The sequence below is a fragment of the Apium graveolens genome, chromosome 3 (genome assembly GCF_009905375.1).
Source record: "Apium graveolens cultivar Ventura chromosome 3, ASM990537v1, whole genome shotgun sequence".
Classification (NCBI taxonomy): domain Eukaryota; kingdom Viridiplantae; phylum Streptophyta; class Magnoliopsida; order Apiales; family Apiaceae; genus Apium; species Apium graveolens.
In genome coordinates this window covers 13,231,371-13,245,616 of record NC_133649.1, presented here as the reverse complement: position 1 = coordinate 13,245,616, position 14,246 = coordinate 13,231,371, and positions in this window count along the sequence as shown.

The window sequence follows — 14,246 nt, the reverse complement described above, 5'->3', positions numbered from 1 at the left end:
ATTTCCAGTATAAGTACCGATCAACAGTTAAGTACTGATTTATCCTGTTCACGTAAGATCTGAAAGCTAAACATAAAACATATTAGCCATGACATTATCAAATATATCTAACAGAAACCAATGACAGTCTCATTGAGAAACTCACAAGATTATAAGGAGTTTACTTTGGAGAGACTGTATGGCATTCTGAAGACCTATAAGCTTGAGATAGAGCAGGATGAAAGAATGGAGAGAGGAAAGAAGAAAGGAGGATCCATTGCATTAGTTGCTGATCTGGAAAAGGAGAAGGAAGTGAAGATGGAAGCTGTAGAATCAACTTCAAAGGTCTGTGAGAATAAGGGTAAGGGGCTAGCTGCAGAAAGTGAAGAATCATTGAGCCAAGATGACATGGAGGACATTGATGAGCACCTAGCATTTCTTTCAAGGAGATTTTCCAAGCTCAAGTTCAAGAAGAACTTTGGAGCAGCCAAGCCAAATAGAAACATGGTGGATAAGTCAAAATTTAAATGTTTCAAATGTGGCTTGGCAGGGCATTTTGCAAATGAGTGTAGAAAGTCGAATTCCAGTAAGAAAAGGTTTGAGTCTGTGGATTATAAGCAAAAATACTTTGATCTACTCAAACAAAAGGAAAGGGCTTTTATTACACAAGAAAATGACTGGGCAGCAGATGGTTTGGATGAAGATGAAGATGTCAGCTATGTCAATCTAGCCCTAATGGCCAAGTCTGATGAAACAGAGACAAGTTCCTCAAGCAATCAGGTAATCACTAAAAACCTTGCACATTTATCTAAAGCTGAGTGTAATGATGCAATAAATGACATGTCTACAGAATTGTATCATTTGCGTGTTACACTTAAGTCTCTCACTAAAGAAAATGCTAAAATCAAAGAAAACAACTTGTTTTTAAGTGAGAGGAATAATGTGCTTGAGTCTCAGTTTGTTGAGTTTGAGAAACTAAAAATTGAGTGTAAGATTGCTAAGGAGGAATTAACTGAGTCCTTGAAAAAAGAAGAAATTTTGAAAAAGCAGCTCGAGCGTGAACAAGAGGTGTGTTAGGAATATGTGTATTAGTTTGATGATAAGTTAAACAAAACACCTAAGTAGAAATCTAGTGTTTGTAGCCTCAACGGATAAGACCATCTTGGCTATCCGTTGAATGAGTAGCTTTACTTAGCAATAAGTTTAGTATTGTAGCACATTTCATTCTCTGGATTCAAGTTGTAATTCTTAGATGTTGTAGGAAATTATCAGTCATGTTGACTACTAATGGATATGCAAATAGGAGGGCTAATTGTAAATATTTCATGCCTTGTAATTTTGTATAAGTGAAGAAGTATCAACGGATATTGAAGACCTTCAACGGATAAGAAACAAAGCTTCAACGGATGTCTCTAATGCTTCAACGGATAATATCCATCAACGGATAAGTGCTTCAATGGATAAAGACTTCAACTGATAAAGCTTCAACGGATAAAGCCTCAATGGATAAGGCATCAACGGATGAAAGCTTCAACGGATGCTTAGTTCATTAGCAGTTGATAGTGACAATTCACAAGCTGACAGAGACACATGGGTTGACAGAGACAAACTGGAATGTGGAAGCCTCTAGGAGGAATCAAGAAAATGCAGCATTTCCATTCTGATGCAAACAAGGGAGTATTCAAAGATTCACAGATTATCCTAGATTGCATTGGATAGAGAAATGAAGAAGAAACATGTGAAGAATCTTTTTAATTGTATTTTACAGTTTTTTATTCACTTGTAAACTTGGTGATATATAAACCAAGTAGCAGCTAGTAATTAGATAAGAATTTTCAGAGCTGTTTAGAAATATCCAGAGAGAAAATCATCTAGTTTGTACTAGGAAGCAGCTATGATTTTATTCTTTGAATCACAGATTTTTTGAAATAACACATCTCTGTTGGAACAACAAATCCACCAGAAAAGTTTTTAAGTTTTTTGTGTTCTTTACATTTGTGTTTGAATATATATCTGTCTGTATTAGCTTCAAGCAATTCACACACTTGTTCTCAAAAACACTTAGCCTTAGAAACTGCTCAAAACTTGAAAAAGTTTTGAGATTTACATTCAACCCCCCTTCTGTAAATCTCATTGTTAGTCCACTGGGAATAACAATTGGTATCAGAGCAAGCTCTTAACATTCAAAGAGTTTAAAGATCTATTCTGCTAACATCATGAGTAAGAAGGATATTGGTGTAAAGATTCCAATCCTGGAAAGAGATAACTATCATCACTGGAAGGTGAAGATGCATTTACATCTTCTCTCTCAAGATGAAAGCTACATCAACTGTATTGAAAATGGTCCTCACATCCCACACAAGGTGGCCACAGCTACTACTGCAACAGTTGCTGTTGGACAGTCTATTCCCAAGCCAAAGGCTGAATGGACTGTTGAAGATATTGAAGAGGTCCACAAGGACAAGAAAGCCATGAACATTCTGTTTAATGGCCTGGATCAAGATATGTTTGACAATGTCATCAACAGCCAAACTGCTAAGGAAATTTGGGATACTGTGCAGCTTATCTGTGAAGGCACTGAGCAAGTCAGAGAAAACAAAATGCAGCTTCTCATTCAACAGTATGAGTATTTTCACTTTGAAGAAGGAGAATCATTGAATGATACCTTCAATAGATTTCAGAAATTGTTGAATGTATTAAAGCTGTATGGGAGAGTGTACCAAGTCAAGGACTCCAACTTAAAATTTCTAAGGTCTCTACCAAAGGAATGGAATCCTATGACTGTTTCTCTAAGAAATTCTCAAGATTATAAGGACTTCACACTTGAAAGATTATATGGAATTTTGAAGACATATGAACTTGAGATGGAGCAAGATGAGCTGTTGGAAAAGGGAAAGAGAAAAGGAGGATCAATTGCACTTGTAGCTGACAGTGAGAAGGTTGAAGCCAGGAATGAGGAAAAGACAATGCCAAGTCTCAAAATTGGCACAAGCAAATCAGAATCAAGCAAGGGTAAAGAGCAAGTAGCTGAGGAAGAAGACAATTCCAGTCAGGATGACTCTGATGATATTGATGGACATCTGGCTTTTCTATCCAGGAGGTTTGCAAAGATGAAGTTCAGGAAAAATACAAAATTCACTAAGCCAAACAAAAACATGGTGGACAAATCCAAGTTCAAATGTTATAACTGTGGCATGAGTGGACACTTTGCAAGTGAGTGTAGGAAGCCAACCTCTGATAAAAAGAAATTTGAGCAAGTTGATTATAAAAAGAAGTATTTTGATTTGCTCAAACAAAAGGAAAGAGCTTTTCTCACTCAAGATGATTGGGCAGCAGATGGGGTCAATGAAGATGATGATGTGGAATATGTCAACCTAGCCCTGATGGCTAATTCTGATGAAAATGAAACTAGTTCATCAAGCAACCAGGTAATTACTACTGATCTCTCTCAGCTTTCTAAACATGAATGCAATGAAGCCATAAATGATATGTCCAATGAATTATATCATTTGCGTGTTTCCCTTAAATCACTAGCTAAAGAAAACACTAGGATCAAAGAGAATAATGTGTTTTTAAGTGATAGGAATGCTGTGTTAGAGAATCAGGTAATTGAGCTTGAAAAGATTAAACTTAAATGCTTGACCGTTGAGAGTGAACTAGAAGAAGCTGTTAAGAAAGTAGAAATTCTTTCTAAACGGTTAGAAAGTGAGCAAGAGGTAATCAAGGCCTGGAAAACATCTAGGGATGTTAGTGTTCAAATTGCCAAGGTTCAGGGAATTGAATCATTCTGTGAGGCTGCCTGGAAGAAAAACAAAAAGGAGTTAGAATTAATTGATGGATTGTCAACGGATGTGGAATCAACGGATGATGAAAGTTATCCGTTGAAGGAAGAAAAGGAGCATCCGTTGAAGGCTCATCAATTAAAACAGGCAAGTAATTTTAAAAATAAAAACCTCAATAAGAAGAATGATTCAACTCTCAAGAACTTTGTCAAAGAAGGAGCTAGCACATCCAAAGATGTCAGTAAGGTGAATATAGGACACATGACTTTAGATCAGCTGAAAAATAGGCTTAAGTTGGTTGAGGATAAGAAGGAAACTAAAAGAAAATCTAAAAGAAATGAGAAGGTAGGGATTAATAAACATAACAATTACACACCTGATAGGTATGCTCCTAGAAAATGTTGTGTGCATTATAAAAATATTAATCACCTATCTGATAATTGCAAATCTGTTAAAAATGCTCCCATGCCTTCAAATCACTCCATGCCTAACATGTCTATGTCACCTCTGCATGCTATGCCTGTTATGTCTCATCAGAATCCCCATGCATATTTTGCAAACATGCCATATATTAATAATCCTTATTTTACTGCATTTAGTATGCCTCAAATGCCATACAATATGCCTATGTGGAATAACATGTTTGCACAATCCATGCCTTATCAAATTCAATCAAATGTGCTAAGTGATTCTGTGACTAACCCTACACTTCAACCAACCACATCTGAGATCAAGGTTGACCCAAAGCTACCTAAGTCAAAAGATGCAGGAGGAATGAAGTCTAGGAAAAAGACTAACAAGGCTGGACCCAAGGAAACTTGGGTACCAAAATCAACTTGATTGATTTTGTTGTGTGCAGGGAAAAAGAAGGAATCTATGGTACTTGGACAGTGGCTGTTCAAGACACATGACAGGAGATTTCACCCTGCTCACAGAGTTTAAGGAGAGAGCTGGCCCTAGCATAACCTTTGGAGATGACAACAAAGGATTCACTATGGGATATGTCTTGATTACAAAAGAAAATGTCATCATTGATGAAGTTACATTGGTTGATGGTCTCAAACATAATTATTGAGCATCAGTCAACTATGTGACTGAGGGAATACTGTTTCCTTCAATTCTGAAGCCTATATTGTCACATGTAAAAAGGACAATAAAGTGGTTCTAACTGGAGTTAGAAAAGTGAATGTGTACTTAGCTGACTTCAACTCTACAGATGCAGAATCCATTACTTGTCTTTTCAGCAAAGCAAGTGCAGTTGAAAGTTGGCTATGGCATAAGAAGCTGTCCCATTTGAATTTCAAGACAATGAATGATCTAGTCAAAAAGGACTTAGTTAGAGGAATGCCTCTAGTGGAATTCACAAGGGATGGACAGTGTGATGCTTGTCAGAAAGGAAAGCAAAAGAAAGTATCATTCAGTAAGAAGCTTGAATCTGCAATTGATGAACCATTACAACTGCTACACATGGATCTTTTTGGACCAGTCAATGTATTGTCAATTTTAAGGAAAAGATATTGCCTAGTGATTGTTGATGATTTCTCTAAGTTTTCATGGGTCTATTTTCTTGGATCAAAGGATGAAGCTAGTGAAATCATTATCAATCATATCAAGCAAGTCAACAATCATCCTGATTTCAAAGGAATATTAGGAGTGACAATGGAACTGAGTTCAAGAATTCAACCATGAAGTTGTTCTGTGAAGAAAATGGGATCATGCATGAGTTCTCAGCTCCAAGGACTCCACAACAAAATGGTGTGGTGGAAAGGAAGAACAGATCACTAATTGAGGCTGCAAGGACAATGCTTGAAGAGTCAAAACTCCCAACTTACTTTTAGGCTGAGGCTGTTAACTGTGCATATTACACTCAGAATATTTCTCTAATCAATCAGGCAAAATGCATGACTCCCTATCAATTATTCAAGAGAAGAAAACCAACTTTAAACTTTCTGCATGTCTTTGGTTGCAAATGTTACATCTTAAGGAATCAATCTGATCACAAAGGGAAGTTTGATGCAAAGGCTGATGAAGGAATATTTGTTGGTTATTCTGCTGGAAAATCTTATAGGGTTTACAATATAAGAACCAACATTGTCATGGAATCTGTGCATGTTGTGTTTGATGATAAAAAGATTGATGGACTAACAGATGAGGGACATCATGAAGGACTCAAATTTGACAACATTGAGATATATTGTGATGATAGTGAAGATGAGAATGATGAAGAAGGCATCTCAAGAAGAATTCAGAATCTGCCTTTGGATAATGCACAGAATGCTGCATCCGTTGAAAGTCATAATTCAGCTTCCGTTGAAAGAGGCAATGCAGCATCCGTTGAAAGACAAAGTGCATCATCCGTTGAAGTTCATAATGAAGCATCCGTTGATCACAGTCTGTCAACGGATAATCAATTCACTTCATCAGTTGATAGAGCTCCCAATTCCTTTCAAAGGATCAGCAACTCAGGGGGAGTTTCAACCAATCAACATTCTATCTCACATCATGACAATACTGAGGCAACCTCATCTAGAGCTAATCTACCACCTCAAAGGAAATGGACCAAGAATCACCCTTTTGAACTGATCATTGGTGATGCTACATCTAAAGTGCAAACTAGAAGGGCTACTCAAGATGAATGTCTGTATAATAGCTTTCTATCACAGGAGGAACCTAAGAGAGTGGAAGAAGCTCTATTGGATCCAGATTGGATTTTAGCAATGCAAGAGGAGCTAAACCAATTTGAGAGGAACAAAGTACGGAAGCTGGTACCCAAGTCAAAGAACAAGAGTTCTATTGATACAAAATGGGTATTCAGAAACAAGATGGATGAAAATGGCATTGTCATAAGGAATAAAGCCAGATTGGTTGCTAAAGGCTATTCTCAACAAGAAGGAATAGATTTTGATGAAACATTTGCTCCAGTTGCCAGACTTGAGGCCATCAGAATCTTTCTAGCCTATGCACCTCATGCCAATTTCAAAGTCTATCAAATCGATGTCAAGAGTGCATTTCTAAATGAGGAATTGGAGGAAGAAGTTTATGTAAGCCAACCTCCAGGATTTGAAGATCCAAATTTTTCAGACTATGTGTATTATCTGTTGAAAGCACTCTATGGACTAAAGCAAGCACCTAGACCTGGTATGAGACTTTGACAAAATTCCTTCTAGATAATCACTTCACAAGAGGTACTGTTGACAAAACTCTCTTCTTTAGAAATATTAATGGCTCTAAAATACTTGTTCAAATTTATGTAGATGATATTATATTTGGATCTACAGATGATAAGCTTTGTAAAAAGTTTGCTAAGTTAATGCAAAGTAAATATGAAATGAGCATGATGGGAGAGCTAACTTATTTTCTTGGTTTACAAGTTAAACAAGTTAGTGATGGAATTTTCATTAGTCAAACTAAATACATTTATGATCTTTTAAAGAAGTTTGACTTAATGGATTGTTCATCTGCAAAAACTCCCATGGCCACTGCCACCAAGCTTGAACTAAACAAGGCTGAAAAGTCTGTGGATATTTCAAGTTATAGAGGCATGGTTGGCTCACTTTTATATTTAACTGCTAGTAGACCTGATATAATGTTTTCTACATGTCTCTGTGCTAGATTTCAAGCTGACCCTAAAGAATCTCACTTAGTGGCTATTAAAAGAATTTCAGATATCTCAAAGGGACTCCAAATCTAGGAATTTGGTACCCTAGAGAGTCTGGTTTTGATCTAATTGGCTACTCAGATGCAGATTATGTAGACTGTAAAATAGACACGAAAAGCACAACTGGCACCTGTCAATTTCTAGGGATCAAGCTTGTGTCATGGTTCAGCAAGAAGTAAAATTATGTTTCTACATCAACAGCTGAAGCTGAGTACATTGCTGCTGGTAGTTGCTGTGCATAGATACTATGGATGAGGAATCAACTATTTGATTATGGTTTGACTGTTGATAAAATTCCAATATTCCGTGACAACACAAGTGCCATTGCCATTACTGAAAATCCAGTGCAACACTCAAGAACCAAGCATATTGATATCAAGTACCACTTCATTAAGGAACATGTGATGAAAGGTACAGTGGAACTTCATTTTGTTCCAAGTGAAAAGCAGATTGCAGACATATTTACCAAGCCACTTGATGAATCAACATTCACAAGATTAGTAAGTGAGCTAGGTATGCTTAATTATTCATAAATTTATGTCCTCTATATAATCTGCATTGAAGCCTAAAATGAATTTGCTGCAAGAACAAAGTTGGCTTTAAAAAAGACCTATCCTATCAACGGATATTCCCTATCCGTTGAAAGCCAAAATTGTTCTATCAACGGATGTTCATTATCCATTGAAAGACAAATATATTTCTGGTAATTTTATATTTCAACGGATAAAATGGTGTTGATCATCAACGGATAACTATTTACCTTATCCGTTGAAGTGTCACATCAGTTACTATAAGTGAGTCACAGCCGTTGATTCTTTTACTCAACCGTTGATACAGATATACACTGTTGTATGTATTTGTGTTAAAGGCAGTTTTCAGAATTTCTACAGTTTTCTTTCCTCTTAAACGACTGTAATTTATTTAAAAGTATCATTTAATCATTTTATTTTCGTTTTAATTCAAGAAAGTATAAAAGCCCAATTGAACTCTTATTTTCACTTTAAGCTTTCTTGCAATTCTTATTCTCCTTCTCTCCCAAAATTCTCAAGTTTTTCTCTGCAACCTCTACTCACAACAATGGCACCAGTAGTCAAAATTATGTCTCAAACATGATTTGTTTATGAAAAGAATAATTTCGTAGCCTTGGTTGAAAAGAATGAAGCTCATTCTGATTATCACAAGATGATGGACTTCATCAAAAACTGTAAACTAAGCTATGCAATGCTGGAAGCCCCAAACATCTACTGTGAGGTGATTGAGGAGATTTGGACAACTGCAGAGTTCAACTTCACAGATATGACTATTGCCTTCTCTCTCAAAGGTAAAGATTATTGCATTAACTGTGATGATATACAGTCTTGCTTTAAGTTGCCTGAGAATAATGCCATAACACCACACACTGATAAAGATGTATCTGCTATGTTAGATACCATAGGCTATGCTTTTGATTCTGCTAGTTTAGGTAGCATTAGAAGGAAAGGCCTTAGGAAAGAATGGAGTTTTCTTGGAGATGCCTTTATTAAGGTTTTCTCTGGGAAGATTAGCAATTTTGATGCCATAACTTCATCTCTTGTTAATATGCTTTATATGCTAGTTTCTGATAGGTACTTTAATTTTAGCAGCTGTGTCATGCTAGAATTAGGTTCCAGATTAGGTAACAAAGCTAATAGACCACATAACATCTACTATGCTAGATTCTTTATATTATTGGCTAACCATGTTGCTGAAGGATTGGTTATATCAAATGAGAATAATAAACTCAAATGCTGGGCACAAGAGAAAAGGGTCCTTGCAGACCTTTTGAGAATGAACCTCCACAGCTAGGTGCCATTGGTATATTTGCCAATCATGAATGTACCACAGGTAAGTGAGGTAAACACTTGTATAACTCCTCCTATCTCCAATCCCATTGTTTCTTTGTCTTCCAGTGTGGCAATGGGATCTGTGCCTTTGCCCAAACAGGTTCCTACCAAAGCCACCAAAACTAAAGTTTCAAAACTCAAGTAAAAAAAAACTACCTCTGTTGTTTCTCAAAAGACAACAGTTGTAACAACTACCATAAACCCTGAAGGGAGTGAACAGGGTGTGAGTGGTGAGGGGAGGGGTGAACATCAAGAAACCCCCCAGGATAAGGTGGGAGAGGTGAGTGGTACCCAAGCCAGCCAAGCCACAGTCTCTCAAAAGACTGTGGTGGTTCAAAAGGAGTCTAACACATCCCTAGTTGCATCCTCCCAAAAGGGTGCAACTATTAAAAATAGTCCCCAACCAGGGACACCAACCAAAAGATGGAGGGACACTGAAGCCACACATTCACCAATTAAAGCATTTTCAAGGAAGAAGAAGGCCAAGACCCTAGTTTCCACACAAGGGGCACACACAGCACAGATACATCCACCTGTATCTGTGCCTTCACAAATTCAGCTTGATGTGATTCCAGCAAATGTGGAGTCACAGCCCCATTCTCTCATAATAGAAATACACCAATCATCAAACTCTCCATCACCCTCTCTGGATGTGGATATGATATTCACATCAATTCCTGATTCTCCCTCATTAAAACTCAGGGAGGAGCCCCACTCAAAACCTGATGATCATCATCTTTTAGATGATTTGTTGGATCATCAGCCAATTCTTTCAGATGTAGTTGACGAATCTGTGTTACCTCACTTAAAATCAATTCACACAGATTCAACAATTATGTCACTTTCTATATCTACATCTTTTCCTTCTTCAACGAATATCTCTCATCCGTTGACAAGTGGTTGTTCTTCAACGGATAAGCTTACCAGCAGTTATCCGTTGATACCATCAGTTTCCACTTCAACGAATACTCCCTATCCGTTGATGGTCTCTACACACATAACAGAAACAATTCCAACTGTAGAGGACATGGCTACTGTAGAATCACTTTTAGGTTTGAGGGAAGGGAGTGATCTTTTGAGTGAGAGGCTGGGTTGCTCCCAGGCAAAAGAAGAGGTTGAGAGTCACCATATGCATGCTATTTCTTCCAGCATGGCAAAAATAAGTGAGGGGAGTGTCACCTTAGAAGGTGAGGGTGTGAGGGTGTGTGTGAGCCAGGGGGAGCCCTTGATGAAAGAAAATAGAGAAAAAGAGAGAAAGGCAGGTACAAAAGCTATACGGGTGGATCCAGCCATTGCTAGTGAGTCAATGAAAGTGGATGATGCAGAAAAGGAAAGACAATTTCAGCAACATTACAAAGCTGAAATTGATAACATTTCCTTGGATGCTGACACTTTCACTCATCCTGTTTCAGCCTATCAATTATTGGCTGCTCAGGGCAATGTGGAGGCAGAACAGACATTAAACATTGTACACACTTCAGAATCTCTTCTCAGAGACAAAGCTGATGTTCACAAGCTGCCTTCTCAAGCTGGTGAGCCATCTGAAGAATTTGGAGTAAATTCTAATGATGATGACTCTGATTCTTTGGATGAGAGCATGAACTTAGGGGGAGTAGCAGGCCCAAGTTCTGTTCCAGATCTTCCTGAATGGGCATGGGCAAAAGCATCAACACCAGGAGAGTTTGGTGTCACTTTGGTCAGACAAGTCATGACAATTCAGAAGGCCCTTCAGGAGACTACAGATGCTGGTACCAAGGCAATTCTTCAAGCTCATCTGGAATCTCTGCATCTCCTGCAGTTGCAGCACTTCAAACAGAATCTAAGTATGGATGAGCTCAAGCAGGATATTGCTGATCTAAAATCCTACAATGCTGAGAAGTTGGATTCAGTCATACCTTATGGTACTATGCAAGATTTGTTGGGGAGACTGAGGAAAGAATCTGATGCTGACAAGAGACTGGCCAGATTGGAAACCAGAGTTCAGATTATTGAAGACTCTATGGTCACCATTCTTCAGAATCAACAAACTCAAACAAATCTACTCATGCAGCTGGCAAATGCACAAGGCTTGACCCCTACCCTTGATGATAACAAAAAGGGGGAGAATAAAGGGGAAGGGGAAGGAGAGCCATCAACAACAGTTCAAATTTCTCAAGTGCTAGTTCCTGCCATCACCACTTCTCCAATTATTCAAATCAGAGAAAAGCTTGATGGAATTGATCTAATCCAGATAGCAGCAGCTGAATTGTAAGTCAAAGAGCAAATGAAGAAGATTGATGAAAAGATGCAACAAATATTTGGTTCTACAACTTCTCAATCATAATCTGTGAAGCATAGCACAAAAGTGGAATCAATTATTATGGAGCTCAAGCCAGTAGGGAGGAATAAGGTTGGAGAGACTTCTTCTAAGGATCTGAAACCTATGGTTCTCAAGCCCAACAACAGATCCAATAAGGACTCTACAAAGAATCCTCTGAAAGAAGTGGATTTTCCTCTTTTAAAGGCTGATGAGGACAAGCTTTTGGGTAGAAGTATCTCAAAACTCAAAGAGACCATGGATGTGGCTGTAAGGAGGAACATAGCTATTATCTTCAGAGAGGGAAAGAGCATATGTGTAATGCAAGGACATCCCAAATTCTCAATAGCCAAGAGGGAAGAAACCAGAAGGTTGAAGGGAGAAGCCAAACAGCTAAATGCTGACAAAAGAGCACAAGCAAAGCTTGAAAAACAACTAAAGTCAAGTCAGGCTGAAGAACAGAAAGAAATTGAAGACAAAAGTGAAGATGAAGCTATGGGGGACATGGTTGATACTAATATGGAGGAAAGAAGTAAGGGAAGAGAAGAATGGCAAAAAGGGAACAGAAAGAAGGTCAATGCAAAGAGAAAGATGGTAGATGAGACTGAAGAAACCCAATCAATATCCAAACCACTACCCTCTATTCCTGAACCCATTGTGCCTGACCCCTTCATGAACATTCATGGTGAAACAATCATTCCCAAGGAGGAACCAATTGATTGGGACACCATCAAATTGCCCACCTTCCTAACCTCTTCTCCACCATCAAAGAAGCAGAAAAGAAGAATCAAATCAATACCCTCTAAAGCCTCAATCAAATTCACACAGAAGCCTAAGCCTAAGCCTCAAGCCTCTAAGGATGATTATGTTCACATCTGTGACATAAAAGAATTCTCAGACATTGAACTCTATCTGGATGAGCTGGAGGAAGTAAGGGGAATAGCCGCCTACAGACAGCTACCAGAAAGACTAGTGTTCAAATACAAAGGAGATGGGGATAGAACCTGGCCTCTTTACAGAATTCTGAATGAAGGCTACTCTACCTTGATTAGAGTCTACTCAGCCATACAATGGGATTCTGGCTTTACCAGGACTGCCAAGACTGAGATTCTCAACAAGATTGCCAACATAAGGAAAACTTGGAGGGAGCCCAATGCTTTGCCTAGAACATTACTCATTCAAGAAAGAGGAATTACAATTCACAAATCACCTCATTGGCTGATGGAGTTCAGAGACAACAAAGGAGTCAGAAGATTTTTCAGAATTGAAGATCAGCTCAAGATTGCCAGTAATGAAACTCTCAAGGATATGCAATCTAAGTTAGACATCAATGAAGAAGATGAAGCTGAATTCTACAGACAACTTCAACTTCAAATATAGGAGAATGACAGGAGGCGAGGAAAGAAAACAAGGAATCAAAGGAAAAGAAACTAATCTGCTCAGGCTAAAGGAGCACCCTTGGAAACAATGTAACTCTTCAATTCCATCTCAGCATACACATCTTTGTAGCACTTTTGAATTTCTGCTTTATTACAGTTTATATATTTGTCAAGTGTTTTGTTATCATCAAGCTAAACCCAAATTTATGCCTGCAGTTCTAGTAGACATAAATAGGGGGAGATTGTTAGGAATATGTGTATTAGTTTGATGATAAGTTAAACAAAACACTTAAGTAGAAATCTAGTATTTGTAGCCTCAACGGATAAGACCATCTTGGCTATCCGTTGAAGGAGTAGCTTTACTTAGCAATAAGTTTAGTATTGTAGCACATTTCATTCTCTGGATTGAAGTTGTAATTCTTAGATGTTGTAGAAAATTATCAGTCATGTTGACTACTAATGGATATGCAAATAGGAGGGCTAATTGTAAATATTTCATGCCTTGTAATTTTGTATAAGTGAAGAAGTATCAACGGATATTGAAGACCTTCAACGGATAAGAAAAAAAGCTTCAACGGATGTCTCTAATGCTTCAACGGATAATATCCATCAACGGATAAGTGCTTCAACGGATAAAGACTTCAACTGATAAAGCTTCAACGGATAAAGCCTCAACGGATAAGGCATCAACGGATGAAAGCTTCAACGGATGCTTAGTTCATTAGCAGTTGATAGTGACAATTCACAAGCTGACAGAGGCACATGGGTTGACAGAGACAAACTGGAATGTGGAAGCCTCTAGGAGGAATCAAGAAAATGCAGCATTTCCATTCTGATGCAAACAAGGGAGTATTCAAAGATTCACAGATTATCCTAGATTGCATTGGATAGAGAAATGAAGAAGAAACATGTGAAGAATCTTTTTAATTGTATTTTACAGTTTTGTCTTCACTTGTAAACTTGGTGATATATAAACCAAGTAGCAGCTAGTAATTAGATAAGAATTTTCAGAGCTGTTTAGAAATATCCAGAGAGAAAATCATCTAGTTTGTACTAGGAAGCAGCTGTGATTTAATTCTTTGAATCACAGATTTTCTGAAATAACACATCTCTGGTGGAACAACAAATCCACCAGAAAAGTTTTTAAGTTCTTTGTGTTCTTTACATTTGTGTTTGAATATATATCTGTCTGTATTAGCTTCAAGCAATTCACATACTTGTTCTAAAAAACATTTAGCCTTAGAAACTGCTCAAAACTTAAAAATGTTTTGAGATTTACATTCAACCCCC